The sequence below is a fragment of the Emydura macquarii genome, unplaced genomic scaffold (genome assembly GCF_026122565.2).
Source record: "Emydura macquarii macquarii isolate MOO-44397 ecotype Brisbane River unplaced genomic scaffold, CSIRO-AGI_Emac_v2 contig_318, whole genome shotgun sequence".
Taxonomy (NCBI): Eukaryota; Metazoa; Chordata; order Testudines; family Chelidae; genus Emydura; species Emydura macquarii.
The window spans coordinates 819,575-845,809 of record NW_027130455.1 but is presented as its reverse complement, the minus strand read 5'-3'; the positions used below and the strand labels follow the sequence as shown (position 1 = coordinate 845,809).

At 40.6% G+C, this 26,235-nt stretch overlaps 1 protein-coding gene across 3 annotated transcripts in view; it reads left to right on the top strand.

Moving 5' to 3' along the window:
* GRIA4 (glutamate ionotropic receptor AMPA type subunit 4) overlaps positions 1-26,235 on the top strand; it is a 275,597-nt gene that overhangs the window by 143,114 nt on the left and 106,248 nt on the right. The gene's annotated exons all lie outside the window — the stretch shown is intronic.

Below are 26,235 nucleotides of genomic sequence, written 5' to 3'. Positions count from 1 at the left end.
TGTCTGATCGATTTATCTGGATCGATTGTGCAGAAGTGACCTGCTCAATCAATCTAGAAGTTGATTCAGTAAAACCACCTCCCCAAAAAGTGTAGCACTGTGTCAACGGGTACGCATTTCCCATCAGTGCAGCGTAGTGGAGATGGCACACAGAAGAGGATTTAGGAAGTCAACATATGTTATGCATGCTGCTCTATGTAGCTTGCGTAACTCCTGTCGACTACCACCGAATTTCCCTGTAAGTATAGACCAGGCATTAGAAACAAAATGTATGCAAAACTAACATTTTTGCCTTGAGGATTCAGCAACTCGCAACTGATCGTATTGCGTGGTGGATGTCCAAATTTAAGAATAATCACATGGAGCATCTGGAAGCTCAATGACTGGCACAGAAACAACGTGCAGTTCAATAAACACAAATAGGCAAATGGCTCTGTGGCCAATGCGGTGAACATTGTTCTTCCCAATTGGTCAATGGGGTCATTAGTACAAACTATGATTGTTGACATCATCCTCATAATCAAGGTGATCAGAATCATCACCAGTGCCTACATGCTTTTGTAAATGACTGTATAAATGTTAGAAGCAAATCTAAGAAGGCACATGTATCTTCTTACCCCATCCTCTTTTGTAGCTTGAACTTTGTGGTAAGCAAAAAGTACTTTGTGCATGGATAGTAAATTTGCACTTCACTCCGCTTAGTAAAGATGATCTGAAAACACAATATAGGTAACAATCTGTATACTGTGGTATGAAACAGCCGATGAACTGAACAATTGGGATCAATAGAAAATATAGTGGCAGGCAATGTATCATTGTGCTGCTAATAGATTGCATACCTTGTGATCATTTAGCAAGCTGGCATGCTGAAGAGATCACAACACATGCACTGAGAGTATAGCAATAACCCATGACAAGAGATGGGCAAAGAATAGGAAGGGACAGAAACTATAAAACTAGAGTTTGTCTTTCACTTACAGTTAACCAAGAATTTGAGATGGTGGCTGCTATTGCATTGCTGCTGGAGCTCTGCCTTGGAAAGTTAAACAGACATTTTTAACATTGAAAACTAAAGTTGCAGAGCATTTAGTGCAGAAATACAAAGATACCTTAACAGAGAGAGACTGGAATTTGTATTTACTATGAAAATCACCACCCTTTGGGTTTAAACAGTGGCCTGCAATGGACACCAATAAATACCCTTAATATCAATTTTTCGACATTATGGCTCTGATTCAGCAAATGCACTTAAGCAAAAGCATGTGAGAAGTCACATTAAAGCCAGTGACACACGTGCTTAATTGTGGAATCAGGGCCTACATACCACCGTCAATTACTTTTTCTAGTAGTATAGCAATGGTTTTTTAAAAGCTCACATCCAATCAGTGCATTCAGGAGTGTTTGAATTGAATGCTCTTTCCTAAATGTTAATTGTGTCAAAGTTCAAATATGTGACCAAAGCCTGTTCACGTTGAAGTCAATGGGAGTACTTTGAAGAGTAATGCAAACAGGATTTGCCCTATAGTTCACAACTAATATTCACCCAAAGCAATATTTGTAGTATTTTATTCTTACTGAACAGTGAATATCACTACCTAGGATGTATTCTACACATTTTCCTATCTCCACTACTGCTAAGGAAATGACAAAGCACAATGTCAAGTTAATTAGCGACTCAACTGTGCTGTAAACATTTCTTTAGTCTTTTACTGACTTATTTTGTGTCTGCTTTGAACCTCCATTTTTGAATGACTAACTCTACTTGAGTATATCTATAATCATAGTTGTTAAAAACAAATTCTTGTTTTATTTTTAAGATAATACATAGATATGAAAAGACTGCTTTTAAAATACAGCATTATCGTTTGACAAACTTTTCTGAACCCCCCCCCATTTTTTTTTTTTTTGGACACAGCAGGATTGCAAGGTCTTCTGGGTAGAGGTTGTTTCTTCAGCTGTGTTTGTACCTGGCACAATAAGGCCTCTGGACACTACAGTAATTATGTATATATATAAATAACATTTACTGCTAGCAGGACCATAACATTTTAACCAAGCTCCCTATCACAGGGCATTATGTATAGACATATTTCATAGATTTCATATTTCTAGTCTCAGGCTCAGACTAACCTTTTTGATCATAAAAATGAATTAACACTCCTCACAAGACTCTTCTGCTAATAATTGACATATTCATTTAAATTACTATGGAGAGGAAATCTGAACAGCGAACATTAATATTATTTTCAAATAGAGATAAAACTTAAAAGAAACATTTTATCAAGTAATTACAACCCCTTTTTTTCTGTCAGAATATGTTCTTAAATTATGAAACTGAGAGTTTTTTATGTGTTCATTCAATGATATACAAGTCAAGATGCCATCATCAATAGTATGCTAAATGTAAGTACGGCCAGATTCTCGTAGAACATTTTCCACTAATAAATACAGTACATCTACTGTATTAAATTAAAGTAAGGAGGGATCTCTTCTTATACTGCCATGAATGTCTTTACAGGAGTCACCGCATGGCAGCTCAAATGATGAGACAGGACATGGGTCAAATTCATCCCTGATGTAACTCAGCTGAAATCATTTGGGTGTGACACCAGGGACAAATTTGGAATCATAATTCAGATGATTGCACCTGAAGTTCACACTCACAAGACTTCTCAGATAAACATAAAGTACTGCCCCACACTCCACTTGTTTTGTTACCTCATTGATCTGTATCATTGTCCCACCATCCCTTGTGTTGATGTTATCTTCCGTTATTCTGACCATATGATAGATAGTAAATTCCTTACTTACTTTTACTTGCTTTTAGTGCTAGATTAAAGAAAACAATATTTTGAACATTTCAAATGTGTTACAGGTGGTAGATTCTGGTCTTATACACCCAGTGCATCTGTAGTTCAATCTCTCTTACCACTGTACATTGGGCCAAAAGTCACCAATTTATTTTCTTTTTCAGAAGAATGATTTCTGTCCTTTATAATGTAATTGTCATAGTCCTGTGTTAGAATATTGATAGACCAAGGCCTTTTCCTTCTAGGGTTTGATCATGTGGCTCCAGAATGAAAGCTGGGAACCAAAGTGCAACTGCTCAGTATTCAGCATATGTTCAATACCTATACAAAGAAGCTTTTGCATGAGGCTTCATCCTTCAGGAAGGCATATGAGGGCTAAGAGAGAGTAATGGTCAGCCACCGATAACTGCTGAGCATGCATGGTGCTTTGTTACTGACAAACCAGTAAAGAGAAATAAACTGAGAGGTGCAGTATGGTAGGTTGGTGTACCAGCAAGTGCACTTCGCTTAGCATACCTCATGAGGCATCGAGCAGTTGGCTGAGAGAGCCAATTTTCTAGTCAGCCGTTGACCATTTCAGTGTCAGTGGCTGGAGCACAAGGCTGACCCTCCTATCAATTTTTCTACATACAGCTCTTTGAGTGAAGTTCTACTCTGAATACTGACTGCAAGAATGGTGTGGCAGGATTCCATGTTAATAGTCTCTCAGGACTTCTAGATCAACTGTCCTAAATTGTAAAAGTTTGGGTTGTTTTGAAGGGGTTTTTTTTTCCTATTGCCCAGCCCTGCACGCTCAAGTAATCATGTAGCCCAGTAATCAGAACTTAAGAGAAAAATCAGTGTCAATGATTCACAAGAAGAAATAGATTCCATCTCACTCCCTCTCATTAGCTATATTGACTCTCATCTGTTATGTAAAAAGCTGTCATTTCTAAATACTCACTTTCCAAGGAAGAATCACACTTTAAGCTCTATCAAATAAGCACCGACTTCGAAACGGTAGGAGGAGTAACTGCAACTCCTAAAACAGGCTTCTAGGCACATCATTTTGTCCTCTGGCTTGTGATTAAGGATACATGCGCTGCCTTCTCCTGTCTCCACTCTACTTCATGCCCATTTCCAGTCCCATTGTTTGAGGGCAATTCTAACTGACACCATTCATCAGCTGGGAACAGCTGGAGGATAGTGCATGCCAGTATCTTCCCTCACACTGCCTGCCCCCAGCGTGCGCTTTGCATTAGGATCTGCAGGGAGATGAATGAAGGGGCTAATATGCCAGCTTTCTGACTACAGGGAGTTGTTAGGTGTTGGCTGTAAGCGTGTGTTCTCTCTGTGCGCTGCACTGGCTCTGTCCAGGTAGCCAGTACAGTAAAGTCCAATCAAACTGCCCGATAACTCCACAGACTCCGTTTCAGTAGGGAAGGCACCAGGTCAGGTTTATTCCCGATGAAGCACGGTGTTAGCTCCCCGTAGACTCTACAGTTACCCTTGGACATGTATGCCTGTGAAAATGGCAGGATTCTCCATTCCCCGATCGGCTGGACAAAGACACTCCCTTTGAGACTCTCTTTTATACACTGTTACAAACAAGTTACCTACTATCCTTTTGATGTGTCTAAATACCACCCTTTACTTCATACCCATTGGTTCGATCAAAACATCTCTATCCATCATACTGTCAGCCTGACGTTATCTAAAAGCAGGGCCAGCACGTTCTTGTTATCTTTGGGGAGTGTACTTGTACTGTACTTGGTACTTGGTTGTCCTGGTACATCTGGAACATGCTTGCATGAGTGTTCTGTGCCTAGTACTTGTTTAGGAACGTATGTTTTTGCAATACCAGTTCTTTACTCGTCAGTTTCTGTGAACTTGTCAGCAGGTTTTGCAGCCTGACTTCTGCTAACTTTGCTTTATAACAGCAGGGTCCAACTACTATTTTATCTGAGGCCTCAGGCCTCATACCCGGCCCATTATACTAGGCCTCATGTCTCAGGCTCTCACTTTCTACTACACAGGGCAAATTAGAGAGGCAAGGTGGGTGAGGTAATATCTTTTATTGAACCAACTTCTGTTGGTGAAAGAGACATGCTTTCAAGCTTACACAGAGCTCTTCTTGAGATCCAATCTGACACACCTAGGGAATCCCCATACAGGGACCTGCGTGTGGTGCCTGCTTTCTTTGTGCCTCTCACAGAGAATTTGCCCTGGAGTATTGATTGGTGCTCATGTAACCTTCTTGGAATAGCATTTTCCTCTCAGTGTTAAGCAGACTAGAAAATTCAAATCTTCACTTTCTCTCGAGAAAAATGGGCAGCTGAGGTAATTTATAGTGTTTAAGATATTCTTACATAAAATTATGTCTTGACCCTCACACTGAAAACGGCAAAGAGAGCAGAAGCCAAAATAGAAATGAAAAATATCATTAGGAAGTCATGTTTCACAGCAATTTTTAGCAATATTTATACAGAATGCTGTTTCAGACATAAGTTCATTGAGGATGGGGGCAGCATGGATCATTCATAGAGGAATTAAATGGCATGCAAACAAATGATAAATTATTGACTAAAACAAATTATGCCCAGACAGATTTTAATCTGTTACACTAGTGCAAATCTGGAGCAACTCCAATAACTTCAGTGACATTACCTTGGTTTCATACTGGTGCTACTGAGATCACAATACGTCCTGTTAACTTTTATTTGTACCAAACATTGTACAGAATATAATATGGTATATGCTGTAAGCATTATAAATGGCTTTGACACTTGTTGAACAGTCATTGGCTCTTATATATTTAATCCACCTCTTATTTCCCTTACACGGGAAAATTCACAGCCAGTTAGAGTCAGTGCTTTTTATTTGGGCTCTTTAGTTATCTCTTCTAGCCAGTTCCCAGATCCCTTGGACATCTGGGTTAAAGGAGATGCCTGAAACCTCAGCCCCACCATCGTAGTAGGTCCATGTCAGGAAAGAAGAGTCCAGCATGTTAGACAGGGGCCTCAATTCCATCCTTGCTCAGAAGAGGGGACTGGTGGCTGGTATTTTGTGGTACTTTTCTTCTCCTTTCACTGGGGTCATGAGGAGTTGGCCCTCACAATTCTTGGACTTTTTTTTTTTTTTTTCAGAAATCATTTCCATTGCTAGAAGGTTTGATGTACTTCCTCCTGTTCATTTCAACAGCTGGCATTTTATTTAGTGCTTCTGTGTGTATGGTTAGTGTGGAGACAGGTAGCAGCACTAGAGAGAACACCAGCTGTTGAAAAAAAAACAGAGGAAGTACATCAAACCTCCTAGCAATGGAAATGATTTCCGAAAAGAAAACCAAAACAAATGCTATAGGTAGGGTATCACGAGTCATGGGGGAATAAACAGGCAAAAGGAAGCTATGTGGGGGGTGGGAGAGAACTGGAAAGGACACTGGGGAGGGCGCAAAGAGAGGGGGATGAAGAGGAGGAGATACAAGATGTCACGTAGTACAATGCAGAGAAAAGTGAGTGGTATAGGGAGATAGAGGGAAAACTGTTCCCTGTGCTTTCTGTGAAAGAATCATAATATAGTGGAACATTATGCCCACATCATCTTTGGATCAGTTATTGATTGATCAATGTAGTGTTTTCCAAACATTTAAGAGTGAGTTCAGTTAAAACTTAGTCAAGTCAAGATTAACAATCCATTGGTATCAGGAATAGCTTGGTGAAAATTGTTCCCTGGGTCATATTGTGATCTCTATCTTGGTCTCCTTTCATTTACACTAATTCCAGTTTTTAATGTCCATATTCTTCACCTGTTATGTTTGACATTATGTCCTGCACATTTACATATTTTTCCTAAATTTCAGTTCCTACAGCTGAAAGTTAATATGGGACAATTAAATATATTCACTCTACCAAAGCATTGAACATGAGTTTATGATTACTTTGAATATAGTCTGCCTCTGTGGGATGTAATAAATTAGTCTAATCATATGGCGAGTGCTTACTTCTTCCTCTGTTTGTTCCTGCTAGGAACTGAAATTATCTCAGTAATTGTATGCAAATCCCTTCACCAGAATAATCACAAGAAAATTATGTGCTTCTACCCCTTTGCTATAGAAGCAGAAAGTAATCTTTCCAAACTTCACTTCCAAACCAACTTAAATGAGCTGTTGTGTCTGCCTATATAAAATATAGACAAAAATTAGCATTATGTATAGTACAAACCTGTGTTGAATGTAACAAACTAATGTTTTGTTAGTATCGTGTGTCATGTTCATTTGGCACTGCTTTTGGGTTATATACAATTCAATATCAATATTCTTCATGGGATCCAAATGGCAGAATAATTACAGGGAGGTATAAAAATGACCATTTCTGATATCCTCTCTGAAACTGGGATTCCACATCTTGATTATTTGCGATTGAACCTTAAAAACATTATACATTTAGAATTGTAGGTGCAGAGGGCTTTAAGAAATATATACATGTATAAAAGAAAATTGGCAATTTGTCCTGTGTTGTGGTAAAGCCTTCACAAATCCAACTAAGAGCATTGTAGAGATTTATCAGTGCAGTATTTAATGGGTACCTTGTTATATATATAAAATAATTGGCTCACTCTATGGCTAATAGAAGTTAGGTATTTATACGATTTACTCAAAATGTATACATTAGTTTCCTTTGCTCATATTGAAAGACTGTAAATAATGACCAAAAGAGAAAATTTCATAAATATTCATCTCTGAAGTTTCCTTCTCCTGTATTTTTTGATAGGGAAAGTAGTTCAGATATTCATGTGTTTTATTTTCCTGTTCCCATACCTCCCTGAAATTTTTATGAAACCAGACTTGAACTCTAAAGGGCTCTCATTCCCCGCTTTACCAATACGCCTTTTCATACCCTAAAAGCTTCACAACCTATTTGCTTTTTCTCTAGCAGAGAAGAATTGTGGGAGTCAGATCACTTCACTAATTTAGACCCAAATCCTACAAATATTTGCTCATGTGCATTACCTTTCTTTTGTGAGCACTCCTATTGATGTCCTATGGAATGCTCACGTGAGCAATGTTAGGCTCATGTGCAAGTCTTTTGCGGGATCAGGGCCTTGTTTTCCTGTGAAGTGGTGTGTTCTGCTCCTATTGACCATAGCTATAATGCACCTGACTATATTTTTAAAACAGACCAAAACAATTTAGCAATACTTCTTATGATAGAAAAACTCAGAACTATCTAAATAAATTGCTAAACTATTTCATGTTATTTTCTCATGGTTTATTTAGACTTTCAAAAAGATCAAAACCAGGGTAATTGTTTTTCAGTATATAGGTATTAATGATCTGAAAGATGAGATTCATAGATTTTAAGATCAGAAGGGCACATTACGATAATTTAATATGACCTATATAACACAGGCCACAAAATTTCACCCAGTAAGTCCTGCATGGAGCCGAACAAACTTTGTGTTTGAGCTAAAGCATATCTTTCAGAAAGATATTCAGTCTTAATTTAAAGATTTCAAGTGATGGAGAATATACCTTATTTTTGGATATTTATCCAATGGTTAATTATCCCCTCTCTGCTAAAATTTTGCACTTTATTCCTAATTAGAATTTTTCTAGCTCCAACTTCAAGACACTGGATCTCGTTGGGGCCTTGTCTCCTATATTAAAATGTCCTGAAATATCAAATGTCTTCTCCCCGTGTAGGAACCTATAGACTATCATCGAGATAATTCTTAATTTTCTCTTCCATAAGTTAAATAGAGCTAGCACTTTAAATTTCTCATTGTCAGGCATGTTTTCCAGGACTCAAATAATTTGTGTGGCTCTTCTCTGAACCCTCTGAAATTTTTCAACTTTACTTTTTAAAATGTAGACACCAAAAGTGGACTCACCAATGATTTAGCTAAGGTTAGTCCTGCTTTGAGCAAGGGGTTGGACTAGATGACCTCCTGAGGTCCCTTCCAACTCTAATGTTCTATGATACTATGAGTGGTCTCACCAATGTCCTATATGAAGGTAATATCACCTCTCTATTTCCTGATCTCTGATGTCCTGTTTACGTAGCTAAGGATTACATTAATCCTGTTGGTCATAGCATCACATTGGAAGCTCACATTCATTTAATTGTCTATAAATGTGAGATGAATAGTGAGGTGGCAAAATTTGCTGAAAACACCCAATGAATCCAGACCAGTCTGGGCCTCTTCTCCCCTCATCCCATTCATTGGAGTGGTGTTTAATGAGACATGATTGTTGTATACCTGTTCTTGTTGCTTGTTTGTATGCTACATTACTTCCTTTTTACACTAACTGGCCTCATTTTTAGCTTTACTATAAAGTATGGTGAAATGTTTGAACTTCTTCAGATACTTGTGAAAATGGCTTGTCACTGACTCCTTTTTTCCCTAGAACAATAGAGTGTTGTAGTCTTTGCATGAGGCTCAGATTCTTAGACAACACTCATCGCTTCAGTGGAATCCTATCTCCCAGCCTAGTGGCCTGAGAAATCTGGGATTATTCTGTCACAGGTCTTGAGTGCAAACCACTGTCAGATACCTTTGAAGACTGGCCTGATGGCTGTGCCAACCCTACAGGAGTGAAGCATTTGTTAATCCAGGGTTGAGCCAGATAGCCAAAGCTCAGAAAATGAGTGTCTTTTTTAGTTTTAGGAAAATGCAGGGAACCTAAGCGTCACCAAGCCTGTTACAAATTTGTGGTTTTTCCTTGCTCTGGGGACTGCTAATTTGTACTAATATTTAATCAGACTATGTCTTAATAAAGCTGTAGCTATATGTCATTTTCTTTAGCTTTGGCATGCTCTTCTTTGGCAGTTTACAGGCTTTACCATGTTGAATGTTATTTTAATCAAGAGGTGACCATGTTGTGATCATAGTGTCTAATTCTTCTTTAAGTCTCTCTTTCATGATGTTACTTGTTGGGTTTTTTAAGTTAAATATGGAGTGTAGGCAACTCTGAGACTCTATATTGTAACCAAAAATTTAAAGTTCAACAAAATGGTTGAATGGGATACAGGAATATATGGGAAGGAATAGGATTCTGTTGAAAAAATGGTATTTGGCCATGTAATTAAACACTGTATCATAATTTATAATCACAAGGGTGTGGACTAAAGTTTTTGAGGGCAGCCTTAAATTGGTATTTTGTTAACTTGAGTGCCTGACTTTACAACCTTAAGATTGCTCTTGTATTTAAAAATTGTGTTTGTATTAGAACTGGCACAGAGAACAGAACCCATATTTAGGTTTGCCTGACACTTTCTGTGTTAAGACCCTGTTTTCTTATAACTTTCTGCAATGAATGAGGCAAGGGCCCTTCAGTCAACAGTCTTATCCAATACACAGTGTTGATTCATTCCCAGAGCACAGTCATGCCTGTGAACTGAATGAGACAGGGCTGCTGTGGAAAAAAATAGTATGAGATCATGTAATTAAAGACTGTATCATAATGTATACACAGAAGGGACTGAATTAGAGTGGCATGGCAACCCTAATTATGAAATGTCCCAACTCTTGAGTGCTTGACTTTGTAACCTTAACATTCTGTAAAATAGTTTTTTTGGATGTTATTTATACAAAGTTGTAAATGCAATTACTACCCTGTTGTACCTGTCATAAGAGAAATAAAGGAATGGTCCCAGAAATGGACACAAATTCCACACATATTGGAGCACTAGGAATCCCTAGCAAAACCAATATTTGCAACCCTAAGTACATAAATATGGGTATTATTCACATTTATCTAAAAGTATACTCTGTCGATTTACTCACTACGTCTGCTAACTGTAGAAGAAGGTACTTTGATCTTATAGCTTCAGCTAGAAGTCAAAACTTACTGAAGTGGGAAAAGATAATAACATCTAAGAGGTGGAAATAAAGAGCATATGAAAAACAATTAGAGTGACTTCAACACAACGTCTCTCGACTGGATCCTCTCAAGTTTTCCCTAACCTTTATCACTTGGTAGTTTGATAACTCACCTTCACAGTACATTTCCCATGAATGTTAGCAGCCTCTGAAATGTAAAGAAAAAGAGGAGAGCTTGCTGCAGAGCATCTGCAGTGCAAACAGGAACTGACATTGTCTGAATCTTTGATCATGAATTCTAGCTGCAGAGTAGCCCAAGACACAGTTTGAACAAACTCACTGAAGGGCTTGTAAGGGAATATCCTATTATGTTCTGTAGTTTCACTGAAACTTTTTTTTTTTTTTTTTTTTTTAATTTTAGTTGTGCTGTATTGATAGCATTTTCTTGTTGCTGTACATTCTCCCTAGGAAAAGTAGGTACATCTATTGTATAGGAAACTGTGAGTACAAGAATCCTGTGATACTAGGAAAAAGCAGGGCACAGAACTTGGCTATGGACCACTGGTGGAACTCATTTTGAATATGTAATGGAACACTGAAAAGTGTTGCTCCATCATACAAAAAGAGACTTCAGACAGGGAAAGAAAGGAATTAGAGGTGGGCCTGTGACATGAAGTTTGTAACTGGAGCCAAATTCCTCACAAATATGGAAGTGTTGGCTTAGGCCCTTACCTCCTTTGTAAAGCACTTTGAGATCCACTGATTAAATGTGCTATATAAGCGCTGGGTATTAGTATTTAATATTTATTATTATAGAGAAAAGAGTGATCCACAAAGTTGGCATGGTGAACTGGATATAGAGTTTGAGGGTGATTAGTTCCTCATTTTTGTTCAGACACATCTTAGAACTGTGTGTAAAACTGTTTTCATGATTTAAAGTACAGATGACTTAGCTCACAAGTAGAGCTGTACATAACTTGAATAGCAAAACTGGTTTTAGATTTTTGGGCCTACCAGGCAAACTGGCCAAAGTTTGTTTGAACCTTTCATTGAATCTTCTGCCTTTGGGTTCCAGAAACAGCAAAAGTAGGGGACTTGGCAAAACGTTCCATCCAAGCAGTGCAATTGCTGCTTAAACCACCAGAAAACCTCCAGGTTTTGTGATAGATCTTACAAAACTTCCTGGCTTTGTCTGAAGTTTTGGGGTTGTATGCACCAGAAATTCAAAGCAAAACCAGACGGACATGAAACTGTGTGAACTGAAACCTCTGGAAAAGGAGCTGTAACTCTTATGAGATGAAATTGATATATTTTGTGCAACGTTGTTTATAAATGGTGGGACAACATGGAGCCATGTGTCTATCAATCTGACTATGTATTTATTACATGGGGGTCATCACCATAGTAACTGAGTGTCAGTTTTGCTTAGTCCTCCAACCAAGTGATTTAACTGTTTATTGCAGACCCCAAATTTATCTCCTCAGGTAGAATTACTTAACCAAGAATGCATTTGCTTTTAAGGGAAAATCTCCCTCTTCTGTGACTGTGGAGGGCCCAGTGACAGCAAAGGGGTGAGGAAAGGAAAGCCATAAGTAAGCCAGACCAGAATATATCTGGCTCCTAGCAGATATAACAAAAAGAGGTGAGGAAGGATGGTTCAGTGGTCAAGGCACTAGCCTGGGCTGTGGGGGTCCTTGGTTCAATTTCTGCTCTGCCACAACATCCTGGACAATTTCTTTGTGCCTCAGTTTGCCATCTGTAAAATGAAGACAATAGCATTTCCCTACCTCAAAGGTGTATTATGTGGTTACAGTGCTCAGACACTATGGTGATGGGACTCTATAAATACCATAGATAAATACAGACTCCAGTAAAGTATTTCCAATATCTGGGGTAAAGGATACAGTATGATTACTTTGGCTGTGCTCAGAAATGTAGGACTGGAAAGACCTTGAAAGGTCATCTAGTCCGGCCCCCTGTACCAAGTAAACCTAGGCCATCCCTGACAGGTTTGTCCAACTTGGTCTTAAAAACCTCCAGTGGTGGGGATTGGGGAATCTGAGCTGTACTGCAAATTGTGGGATAGGTCACTGTAGCAGACTCTGTTTCTCTTGTGTTCCATCTTCACCAGTGGAATGTGGCCACCTAACATACAAGTTGGATGGCACATTACAGTGTCCAGGGGTATCCTGAACATATCCGTCTGGCTTTGGTTACAGAAGGCAGTGAACATACTTCATGCTTTGAAGTTATACAAATGCTAGAAGTAAAAATATATGCTGCATCTCAATAAAGTGCAATGCTTTTTGTTAATGTTTGGAAAAGACAGTTGTTCATACAGATGATCTCTAGTGCAGGGGCTGTAGCAGAAAAGTATTGTGAGATCTGATTCCAAGTGTATTAACCCTGTTTTCCTGTAATGAGTTGGAATAAAATATTGTATTAATATGTATATATTGCAATCTGTATGCTGCATATTTTTACTAATAGGTTATTTCCTGCACATCAGCTCCGAAGTTAGAAATAATGCTAAAGCTAATTAATAATTATTTTGTAATAATTTTTATTTGAAATGTGTGGCCACTTCAGTAACTCTGTCATGAAAACTATTCTGAATGAACTGCATGAGTAATGAAAAAAAACCCTAACAGAATAAAACGTTGCCATGAGATGAGATACTGGAATTCTAATTATAACATAAGTAATTGATTACTGGAACTTTTTTTAAAAAAAATCTCTCCCCAACAACATGCAGTCCAACAGAATGATAGGCCAGGCAAATACTTCAGTGATCTCTGATTTATTCTGATGTCATCCAGCAGATTTAGACACTAGATTTTATTTTATGTTTAAATTTTAATAAATAAAATTAGGGAAGTCATAGCCAAAACACATTTACTTTTTATGGAAGTAAATATACTGCTATAAGAAACAAGCATTAATCATTGTTCTGTTATTCATGTAGTGCCATAAATGTGCATGTGTTTTAAAGAACAAATGAGACTTGGAACCTGCAAATCTATGGGCTCAACCACCTGCAATCAGATCTGTGCAGATGGGCTCTTGAGCCCCACACAGAGCCTACATTGCTCAATGTAGTTTCAGGTGGGTGCAAGGATCTAGGTGCAGCACAGGAGCGTATATTTAAATTGAACAGGTTGCGAGACGTTATAGGAATGCTTTGTAACTGGTTAGTTTTAGTATGGCACACAAGAATAGGTAGAATAGTTGCTGGGTTTTGTAGAACCGGTCAAATTTGTTGCCAATGGCTTCCTTTGGCTGCTCTTTGCATTAACAATAAACCTCATGTCAGTAATGGATTTTTTTCTGCTGTAATTCTTCGTTGTGGCTGCCCAGAGGCAGAGTCACATCACAGCAATAGCTGTGTTTAGGAAATGGAGGGAGTGAGAGAAGGGTGGACAAGTGTGACTAACACAAGTTTAAGTGAGTGCATACATTTGTTTTATTTGCATCTTGGTAGTTTCGCCTTTTTCAGTGTAATTTGCTTATTGCGGATGCCGTTAAACTTTACTGTTTGTATTTTCTTTCCCTGAATGCGTGAATTTAGGTAATGGGGTAGATGAGCCAGGAGCACAGGAGAGTGGGGAGAAGGAGAAATGATTCATGATGAAGTGCAGTTAAAGGCTGGGGAGAGGGTAGCACAGGAGGAGGATGGAGTGTGTGGAAGTGAGGAGAAGGAAGACCAGTGCAGATGGCCTGGATGAAACAAACAGGCACCATTTGAAGTGAATCAAATGGTGAGATAATGAAACAGTGGCAGTGGAAACACAAATGATCAGTTGGGGGTAAGTGTAACGGTGCCTAATTCCAAGAGATTTGTTTAGTAATTGTGTGAAGTCTGAAGGCATCAAGAGTAGGAACGGTGTTGACTAAGTTATCTGGCAGTTAGCAGCTGTGAAAGTATGCCTCTGCTGCCGGTACAGTAAAACCTCAGAGTTACGAACTGACCAGTCAACCATACACCTCATTTGGAACCAGAAGTATGCAATCAGGCAGCTGCAAAAAAGGGGTGCGGGGGGAACAAATACAGTACAGTACCGTATTAAACGTAAACCACTAAAAGAATAAAGGAAAAGCAGCATTTTTCTTCTGCATAGTAGCGCTTCGAAGCTGTATTAAGTTAATGTTCAGTTGTAAACTTTTGAAAGAATAAGCATAACGTGTTGTTCAGAGTTACGAACCTTCCATTCCCGAGGTGTTATTAACTCTAAGGTTCTCCTGTAATTCTACCTGAAGAGGACTTGTCCAGTGTTGCCCCCAGAAGACTATTGCTGCTGCTGAATGTGAGGGAGCTGCTGGGATTCCAGAGATCCCAGTGGAGGTCCACTGGGGACATGGAGGGATGCTGGTGGACCCAGGTCCCTTCCTTGCTGCCCTCTCTGCCAGCTAGGACACAGACGTACAGAGAGGTTAGAAGGGCTACAATAAAAGTATAGACACATCACTGGAATAATAATACTCAGTACTTATCTTCAGAACACATTGCAAACATTAACTGATTAATATTCAGTACACCACAGTGGGTAAATAAATTTATTATCCATATTTTCCAGATAGAAAACGTGAGCAGAGAGGTTAAAATCCATAATTTCAAAAATGTCTGTAATCCTTCTGCTAGGTGGAGTCGGCGGCAACAAGGACCATGTTCAATATCTAGGGGTTCCTCTGAACAATACAAAACAGAACTGGCTCAAGCTCTCATCCAGTAACTTGGGAAAACTAAACACCACCCCTCGGTGTCTTTAAGAGGCAATACTTCCCCACTTGCAAGCACTGAGTCTGTGTCTAATAAAATAAAACTTTTATTAAAACGGGAAAGGGAACCTAGCATTAATTTGGTAAAACACCTCAATTACATGCAAAAGCATGTGACCATAAGCAAACACCCACTCACAGTGTGCTGGGCAGCATCCATTACCTCTGTTACGCATCTTATGGTGTGAAAGTTCAAACAAATGTCCCTTTGATGTGCCACTCCCCTTTCCTTCTGCTGTACCCCACTCACATTAGGTTGCCCTTAGTCAGTGAAGACCTAGAGTTCAGAGATACATTCACATTGGTCCACCTCCCCACAGCCTGAAAACTGTGTGTGAGAGAGAGAGAAGTAATGCCTCCACTACAGCCCCCACCTCTGCAATGCACTCACTGCTGCTGCCGGCCATTCACTGCCACCTCTCCAGCTGTTATCTCTGAGGCCGTTATTGCTGCTTCTCACTGCAATGCCTTGTCCTGAGGTTTCCACACTTAGCTCAGCTCTTAGTGATTTTACTGAGTAGCAGGAACCCCCGTGCTGCTGCCTCTGTTGTCTTTCACTACAACACTGTCCCCACATCAGGTCTAAGCCTTAGCCTTGCTCATCAGTAACTCTAGCTCTAGTAGTCACTGAACACAAACAAGGACTCTCGGTTGAGTCCAGTCGGTTCTGTCTTTTAACACAGGAGAGGGAACAGAAGGGAGGGTCAAATGGTATTTAGGACTCTTTAGGCAGAGTCCATACCATCAGGTAGAAACACATGTCCCCACCTGCTGTTCTCTTCAGTGGGATTTGGCATTCCTACTCCCTGCTTAGCAAGTGAGATTCGGTTTAGGGTGACCCCTTCAATCAGGGTATGCGAAGTACATTACTGCTGTCCTTCACTCACACAACAAAGATGATACCGTTTCATTACTCCTGTATTCAATACAGAAGTAACCCAAAACCAGTCAAAACTGTTTTTGGCAAAACAGGTCTGTCTGCTGAACACCTAAGTAGGGTAGGTGTCTATGCAAATGCAGTCTGCTCCTGGAGTCTTTTCCAGTGCATTACAATGCACTACTAGGTGTCAGATGAGAACTCATTCAGACCCTGCTTAAATGTCCACAGACTTTGAGCATCTCCTTTTTCTTCAGTATCTAACTGAAGATAGGGAGATGTCTCCAACTGGCCATCCAAATATGAAGGCACCCACAGTCAGTGGTCATTTTTGAAGTGTTGTGTTATGCCATGTGGCAAGTCAGATGCCAGTATTAGAATCCAGGAGCTCCCGGTTCTGAGCATAGACCGCAGCATTCAGTGTCACACCTATCTCTGATTCATAGACGTATATGCTTCCTGCAGCCTTGCGGTACAGTCACTCCTGGGTGGAACGCTTTGAAAAATCAGGGTGACAAAAATCACAAATTTTGCTAAATTGATAGAAAATGTCTTTGAAATTTGAAACATTTCATCCATCTCTATTCCTGCTGTACCATCTCTAAGAGATTTCTGGAATAGTATGATTAGTAGAGTGCCTTGCCGAAGTGTCTACCTGAAACAAATTTGCTGGTTGGAAACTGCAGTGAAGGGAGCTCTTTTCACTTGTATTGTAGCCATGTCAAAGTATCCCAAAGGTCTATGTATTGCCATTGATCAGACTCAACATGATGTTCCCTGAAGAACACTTCAATCTGCTCTCTATATGTTGCATGTGTTGCAAATGATCTGTGGATTAGGGTGATTCCTGAGGACAGAATCTTTTCTTCCCCGTCTATTGAGGAGAGTTGGGCTCAGACTTGCAGGGATGTGTTTATTTTATTTTATTCTTATATGCTGCTATGTTATATGTCAGAGTGGGATTAGCAGTCATTTCAGTGTATCTTTTATTTTATGGGTTGGACACCTATGGAATATTTTAGATGCCTGAGTTAATAAATAGTGAGAGAGAATATTTAGGAGTTACTTGTATCGATGGCTAAGGACAAAAGATTACCATGACATCCTGCTTGGCGCTTGATACAGTGGGCTACTGGCTGGGGATTCCAGGACTGCTTTGTTCAGCCCAAACACATGGGGCTTTTGAGCCATCAGGCCCTATTCTTCTCTCTTAGGCCTGGTCTACACTGGCGACAGAGGTCGACGTAAAGTCACTTATGTTGATCTCCGAACACCTGCGTCTCCACTGGCACTTCTGTTAAGTCAAATTAAGCCATGGCAAAAGTCGACTTAATAAGACCACCTCTGCAAGTGGCATAGCACCTAATTTGAATTTATTAATTCAATTTAGTGTCAGTGTAGACACAACTTCACTTAAATTGACTTTATTGGCCTCTGGGAGGTATCCCACAATGCCCCCTTCTGACCGCTCTGGGCATTCGCGCTGTGCTGTACTGTGGTCACGCTACCAGGAAATGTCCCCTCCCCTCAAGCCCTGGGAAGATTTGAATTTTCATTTCCTGTGCTGCCTGCGTGGAGGGAGTACTCCTCATGGCTACTGCAAAGCCCAAACACACTCCAGCATGGAGTTGACCAGAGGTCTTAGATCTCATCGGTCTGTGGGGCGAGGAGTCTGTTTTGGCTCAACTCAGAGCCAGCAAAAGGAATCTGGAGATTTATGGGAAGATATCCCAGGGCATGCTGGAGAAGGGACACAAGAGGGACGTGCAGCAGTGCCGCGTGAAGATCAAAGAGCTGCGTCAGTCATATCAGAAAGCCAGGGAAGCTAACAGCCATTCTGGCTCCTCGCCCAAAACATGCCCCTTCTACAATGAGGTGCATGCAATTCTCGGTGGCAATCCCACTATGGTGCCGCCCCACAGCATCGATACCTCCGCTAGGTCACAGTCCATGGACAATAATGAGGACTCCATGGACGAGGAGGAGGAGGAGGAGGCTGAGGAGAGCAGGGTGCATGAGAGCGGGGTGTCCGTTCTCCCTGAAAGTCAGGACATATTCCTGGCCCCAGAGCAGTCCAGCAGCACACAGGACAGCAATAATGATCCCGAGAAAGGCACATCTGGTGAGTTTTTTTTCTTCTTAGCAGTTCTATCCTTTTACAATTGGGGGAAGGGGCAGGAAGGGGGCTTCAGCCATTTCGATGACTTTACTGGGGGTTACCCAGGGAACAGTTTATTTCTGTGATGAGATATGCTCCGATAATCATTAGTTGATATCTCAGGGAAACTTTCATGTAGATAATCTGTTATCCTTTGCAAAAGTTTTCTGGGGAGGGCTGCCTTGTTCCTCCCTCCACGGTAGGATACTTTGCCGCACCACGCTGCAATCAAGGGAACCTGCATAATGGCGGAACACAGCTGCTACCCTGCTGTGTGCAGCAAATCTTCCCTTCCCTTCTGCGTGACCCTCAGGAGACTGATATCGCTCATGGTCACCTAGGGAAGATGGTGCATGTTAAAAATACCCAGCTATACAGCAGATGCCCTGTACCTTTGTATTCCCCATTGTAGTGTCCTACCAAGTCACTTTGATTATTTTTATTTGGTTTAAGCAGAGATTATACCCTCCCCCCCCCCCCCGGCTGTCCGCACAGCGAGCAGACCCCTCTGGGATGTCAGGAATGGAATGAAGGTCTGTGTTTGCCCTGGGCACTGCATGGGGAGTATTGTCTACATTGTAGCAGTTGTATCATTTTCTTCACTCTGCTAACAATGGCTACCTTGTGATTTTTTTTTCATTCTGTACACACCTCAGCCTTGGCCCCACCCTCAAGAAATGCTGCAAAAAGACTATTGCAGATTAGAAAGAGGAAAAAAACCCCAAGAGACGACATGTTTGGCGAGGTCATGAATGCCTCAGCGGGCACAGAGACCGAGCTCAGGCCGTGGTGGCTGACCTTGTCCCAGAATATGGACATGGACAGGGAGACTTGCACAGAAATGCAGGAGCATGATCACAGTACCACGCAGGAAATGCTGCGAATCATGCTAGACCAGGCAGACATGCTCCTGCAGCTTGTGGAGCTTCAGGAGGAGCGGAGGCAGGACAGAGTCCCATTGCAGCCCCTCCATAATGCTCCTCAACCAAGGGCTTTGCTGCCCTCCCCCTCCCCCACACCCAAGAGGTCTCAGAGGATATTGGCCAAGGTGCAGTATGTAATGCACTCCACCCCGGTGGAGGTGAGCAGAAAGCAGCGGTGGACACGCTGACAGCTGGCCAGCAAGCTACCACACTACCCCTTGAGACAGTGAATGAACACTCCCCCCTTCTCCCATGACTTGAATGTTCATAAATAAAAGTTTGCATCATTTCAACATGTTTCTTTATTAAATCATATCTTGTTCTGGAGGGATTTGGAAAGTACAGATACCAATTGAGGGGAAGCGGGGGGAGAATGTTCACCAAAGGCAAACAACATACAGGAACAGACATCAGTCCTGCATCTCATTGCAGAACCTGGTTTTCAAAGCTTCCCTAATGCAAAGCGCTCCGCGGTTAGCTCTCAGCGTACTGCTGGCATCTGGCTGCTCATAATTGGCTGCCTCCACAGCCCAACCCTGCTGGAACCTTTCACCCTTCGCTTCACACACATTATGAAGAACACAGCATGCAGATATCACCGAAGGGAGGTTCTTTTCACTCATGTCCAGTCTAGTGAGGAGACTCCTCTATCCACCCTTTAAACACCCAAAGTCACATTCTACAACCATTCTGCAAGTGTTTAACCTGTTATTAAAACACTCCTTGTTGCTGTCAAGGTGCCCAGTGTATGGCTTCATTAGTCAAGGAAGCAAGAGGTAAGCAGGATCCCCCAGGATCCCTATGGGCATTTCCACACCCCCGATGTGAATTTTTTGGTCGGGGAAAAAAGTGCCCGCCTGCATACTAGAGAACAACCCTAAATTACTAAATATGCGCACGTCATGCACCTTCCCAGAACACCCCAAATAGATGTCGGTGAAGCGACCCCTGTGATCCAAAAGGCCCTGCAGGACCATGGAAAAGTACCCCTTGCGGTTTATGTACTCAGTTGCTAGGTGGGCAGCGGCTAAGATAGGGATGTGCATCCCATCAATGGCCCCCCTCCCCGCAATTTGGGAACCTGTCCACTATGACCTGCACATTTCCCAAAGTCACTATCCTTCATAGCAGAAGTCTATTGATGGCCCTGCATACTTGAATCATGGCGGTGCCCCCTGTAGATTTACCAACTCCAAATTGATTCCCAACTGAGTGGTAACAGTCAGGGGTTGCCAGCTTCCACAGAATGATGGTGACTCTCTTCTCCACTGTCACAGCTTTTCTCAAGCAAGTATTCACATGCTTCAGGGACAGGGCCAGCTCCGAGCACAGTTCGAGGAAAGTTGCCTTTCACATACGAAAGTTTTGCAGCCACTGGTCGTCATCCCACAGCTGCATAACGATGTGGTCCCACTTTGTCTGTGCTTGTTGTGCTCCATGGACTGCAGATGATACGTTACAGCCTGCAGCAATCGTGAATTGTTTTGCTCGATGGCTTGTAGCCAGACAGCCTCGGTGGCATCGCTGTTGCCTGTGCTTCGGCTTCTTGCTCTACTTTGAAAATACTCGATGATAAGCCGTGATGTATTTGTGATGCTCACAATAATAGTGCAGTTGAGCTGACTCCATGTCTCCGCAGCAATGGCGAGCGCACGGAGTGAAAAAACGGTGCGAAAACAGTTTTCCTGTTTGTTTGGGGGAAGAAGGGAGGGGGAAGCAGCGTTCCATCATGGGACAATGACACTCATCCCAACAGTCACCACGGCTAGTTGCACTGTGGGATAGCAACCCACAGTGCACTGCTTTGAAAGTTGAAATAAGCGTGGTGAGTGTGGACGCACGAGACCTGCACAAACAGCGTGGTGTGTACACGCTGCTGTGACTTCTAAAAATCGGCTGCTGAAAGTCGACTTTAAGTAAGTCAACTTCACTTGGCAGTGTAGACATACCCTTAGACCTTTTGCCCAACTAGGTGAAGTAGGCCCAAAAAGGCTTATAGAAGTATTCATCTTAGACACCATCATGCAGTAGCTTGGGGAAGAGTAGAAGTACACAATATCCTCTCCCAATACCCAGGTTGGGGAAAAGGGAAAAGATTCCGTCCCTCCCAAGAGTGAGGAAGGTGTATCCCCTTCCAACCCAGGTTACTTCTGTTGTTGTTACGTAAGGTCCACTGGTGAATTTCGTGTCAGGATTCCCAAAACATTCCTGTTTCTCACTCCTTTTCCTGAAAGGAGGGACGTATAGAGCTAAAGACAGTGGCACTATTGCTAACTCTTACAATAGTTGGTGTCTTACTTTAAAGCCCCATCTACTGGATTCGTGTGACTGGGTAAGTATCTCAGCTTTTATCTAACAAAGGAAAAGGAAGTTTCTAGCCTTCACGGTTGGAAAGAAAATCTTGAAAATGTGAATCCTACAGAGAGCAACAGAAGACTAATGAAAAGAACCTGACAGTTATTTTTAAAAACCTCATGATTTTTGAAGAGTTAGGTTGGCCATGCTCCTGTGATTTACTTGTACTGTGTGCCTGCACCAGAGCTTTAAATGTTAAAATAATAATAGTAATCTCATCCCCCTGCAACATTTCCATAGACTACCTGTCCTCAGAAGGGAAATCAAAATGTTAAATAAGAAAAATTATATTGTTCTCTCTGTAAAAGCCTGCAAGATTTGGCACGTCAAATCTTTTTCCTTGTTACTGCCGCATAGGATTATTTGCAGTGAAAACCGCACATGTAATCCAGAGAGATGGGAGGGAGAGAACCTAATTAAAAATACTCTTTTATTTTCAAGATGCTAGTCGGAGTCTCATTAACAATGGTCAGATACATCTGTGAACATTATAATAATATGCATGTTCAGCCTTAATTTTCTGGTGGAATAGAGTATCATGTAGTAACTCTCCATTTTCATAATTATTTCAGATAACATTGGTTATCAGGATATCTTCTTGAAAAGCACAATTAGTTTCTCAACATACCACCATTTTATCTGTTTTAAAATGAAAAAGTAAGGTTGAGTTGAAATGCTAGAGTGTTATCTTTGCAACAATTCCCTGCATACTTTTTTGTTTCAAAACTTCAAAGTAGAAGTGCTTTTACTAATCATTGAACAATTGTGAATTGTACCTACATGTCAGGAATGACCTACAGAAAGCAGCTGGCAGACTTCTTATTTCATGGCTTCAGAGAAGCATTCTCAGATCCGCATGAGCTCATGGAAGAAGAAAAAAAAAGCTTTCTTTGCATTTAGAAAGAACAAAATAGTGGTTTTAGTCAATAGTATTACTGCTAAATTTACTAGTTACTATTTATAGACTCATTGATTTTTAAAGCCAGAAGGGACAATTAGATGATCCACCCAGTTACCCCTGCATTGACCCCAATAATTTCTGTTTGACTAAAGTAGATGTTCCAGAAAGACATCATTCTGCAGTTGGACTGAGTTAGCTGGTAGTTAGTATGTACTGTGTAGGGAAAGCTCCCCTGTAGTCCTTTATTTGCTTATTTCGTAAGCATTTTGTAAAATGAAACTTTTTTGTAAAATGAAACAGTCAGAAGTATATAGCTAAAATTGTCACTTAACAGCCTTAGTTTGTATGTTTTTTTTTTTTAAAAAAGAAACTTATTTTGTACAGCAAATAATATTCTACAATATGTAGAATTGACTGTATCCATATTACAGTATCTCCACAAAAATGTATTCTATAGTTAGCATCATAATTTAAGACAATCAAGGAAGTTACAGTGAAAATAGAGAACCAGAAAAGAGACGCCTTTTAGGACAGAACTATAAGATCCAGCCTGGCTGTCCTTACTCAGGCAAAACACCCACTGAAGTCTATGATTTTTGCCTCAATAAAGATGCCAGGTTCAAGTCCTAAATTTGTAGAGGTTGCCCTGTGGTCATTTTAATTTTTGTCATTTGGAATTTATGCGGCTTTGGATACAGTTCATTTTTCTGAATACTACATCCAATTATTTTGGGACAAATAAACATATTCTTCAGTATGACTAGGTTTGATGCCAGCTGAGGCTGCAAATGCCTGCAGTTCATCCCATTTAAACTCCAAACTTGTCAGTCTGAAAAATTATATATATTTTTCCCCTACACATAAAATACACAGATATGACATGGATACCATATGAAAGGATTTTGATCTGAATATATAATAGTAGCGTCTCTGAGATGGGGGAACTTGTATTCCATCCAGCTGATTGAAGCTCAGCTTTGTTGTGCTATATGTGAAAGGCATATTGGCATGAAAATATTTGCACGGGTGCCAACTACTGACAAGAAACTATGCAATTCTGAAATGCCTAAATGAAGGCAGTTATTAATGTAACATGGCAAGTTAAACCTTGGTCCAAGGTAGAAGAAAAACTTGAGTGTTTGGGTACTAGTTGTCATTCGATGTGCTGGGAGAAATTCCAGCCTTGATCAAGACATCTTCGTAAAGTTCTCCAAACTTAATAAGAAAAGAGTGAGAGGATGTCAACTGCTATTTAAAACAGCATTCTATTTGAATGTTAGTTGGTGTCAGGAAACTGAATTAAGTAAATGTTGATTGTGTGGATATCAAAGATAAAGTCAGAGTTACACCATAAATGAGGTAGGAACATATCTAACATCATGATGCAGCCCTAAATAAAAAGATATATATATATAAAAATGTATAGAAAATGAGTCAAGAAATACAATGTTTGGGAAAGAATCTAAGCATAATTTGAAAAGATAATTACAAGCAAAAAGAAAGGCTAGATTAAATATATCAACAGGAAGAGCAGAATAATCATGAAGTAATTAACAAGAATTCTTCATTCTTCTTTGGTGGAAAAATAACTGACTTCAGGTTAAAAATGAACCCTGGCTACAGAAATGTTTTACTAGTGACTAAGTTAAATAATTTACTTTAGGAAATTATCTCAAATACAAACATGTAATCTAATTCATGCAGATCACTTAGTGTACCCATTTCTTTAGAAACAGCCCTGTGAAAAGAAAATTATTCTTTTAATCCTTTGTGCAGAATGCAAATATATTTTCTTGTATTTTTATCAACCCGCACATCTTTTCTTTTAGAAATAAATATTTTGTTCTCAGTGATAAAGTATACTAAGATAATTTCCATCATCATAAACCTATGTATTTATCTCAATTATGTCATCTGTATTTGAGAAAAAATACCTAATAATAATTATAACTGACACTATATAATCTTGTGTATTTTTGAGTATGGGGACTTGATTTCACTGGAATAGGAACAATCTGATTTGAATTCACCTAGACTATTACGGGTTGAGTTGCAATAAGTAGTAGTGTGTGTCATGCCAAAGACAATTTATCCTAGATTTACATTAGCTCTCTGATTTGACCTGTGGTGTCCACATCATGAGGAATTAATGATGCTCTTATAGGTAATGTGGAGGCAAACAAGTGTATAGTATATTTGTGGGTATACTAACATTTCATAGATTTATAATGATAGAGAATTCATAAACTCATTCTTTTCTAAAATTTAATTTCTGAATATTTCTGTTCTTTGGGTGGGTAGATCCATCGGTACCTTTATATAGCATCTTTCCTGCAGAAGGATCCCAAAACACATTATAAACTATGGTATATATACAGATCACTCACACACCAATGAAATGCAGCCAGCTCTTCATGGAACAGGGATCCAGTCTGCATCAGCGGCTTTATATAATAGCTTTCAGGAAGTGAAATTAATAATTTTTCCAATTGAAATTGAAGTGAGGATTTTAGGTAGGTAAAATATAACCACCCAAGTCAGAATGTAGCCATGGTTCAGCACAGGATATCTGAGCTGAATGATGGCATCTCCAGCGGCACAGTGTCAACTAGCAGCCCCAAACTAGTTTAATACTCACTCTCTGGATTTGAGTTGTTGGATCCTCTGCAATTTTAGATGGGATCTCCCAATGTTATAAGAGTCTCGAGTTGCCCTGATTGAATGAAGGAAAAGCAAATGGTACTAAAAATGATATTGGCTTTCCCCTCTGCTAACAGGCTTTGCAGATTACAAATGAGACATAATAATAATAATAATAATAAATACCTCTATAGTGCTGTAGAAGGTGCATGGCCACCAACAGTGCTGCCTAGTGGTCAGGCGGGGGTTGGCAGGTTGTCTGCTGTGGATGCACAGTCCTCTTTTTCAGTACCCCTACCCCCAAGATTTCCAGTCCTCCCCTTTAGCAGAGGGGCTTGGGGTGGGCTGGGCCCTTGAACAGTCACAGTCTTGTCCAACTGGCCCTTCACAATACGAGAACGCTCATGCTGTAGTATTGTCCTCTCTGAGTGGTTAGGGGAACCAAGGCCCGCCCTCTCCACTGGCTCCAGTCAAGGGCCCAATGGTGGGCATCTACACCCAACACTTTGAGGTTCTAAGCCACTCCCTCTCTGGGACCACATCCTACCCCAGTTTCCTTCAGCTTCCCAGAATAGATTACTCCAGTCAAGTCGCTGTCCTGTACACTCTGTTACCTGTCTCTCTTCTGTAGGTTTTCACAGGTCTGTACTGTCAGGTCCCAGGCAATAAGTCCTAGGCAGTACTTCCCCCTCAGAGCAACCATCTACTCCCTTCCACTGCCTGCCTCTGAACTGCACTGCTCCCCTTTTCAAAGCCCTGCTTCCAGCCTGTACAGTTATTGCCTGGGCCCTGAGTTGCATGGGGCTGCCTGGGCCCTGAGCTGTTTCTTAACCCCTAGTTCCCCCCTTGGAGGGTTTGTATACCCCATCACATGTGCCTTTCATTCAATGGCCTCAGAGCGCTTCACAAACATTCACTGGTTAAACTTTACAACCTCCCTGAGTGCGAGATATGTGTCATCTCCATTTATCAATTAATTGCTCACAATGATGGAC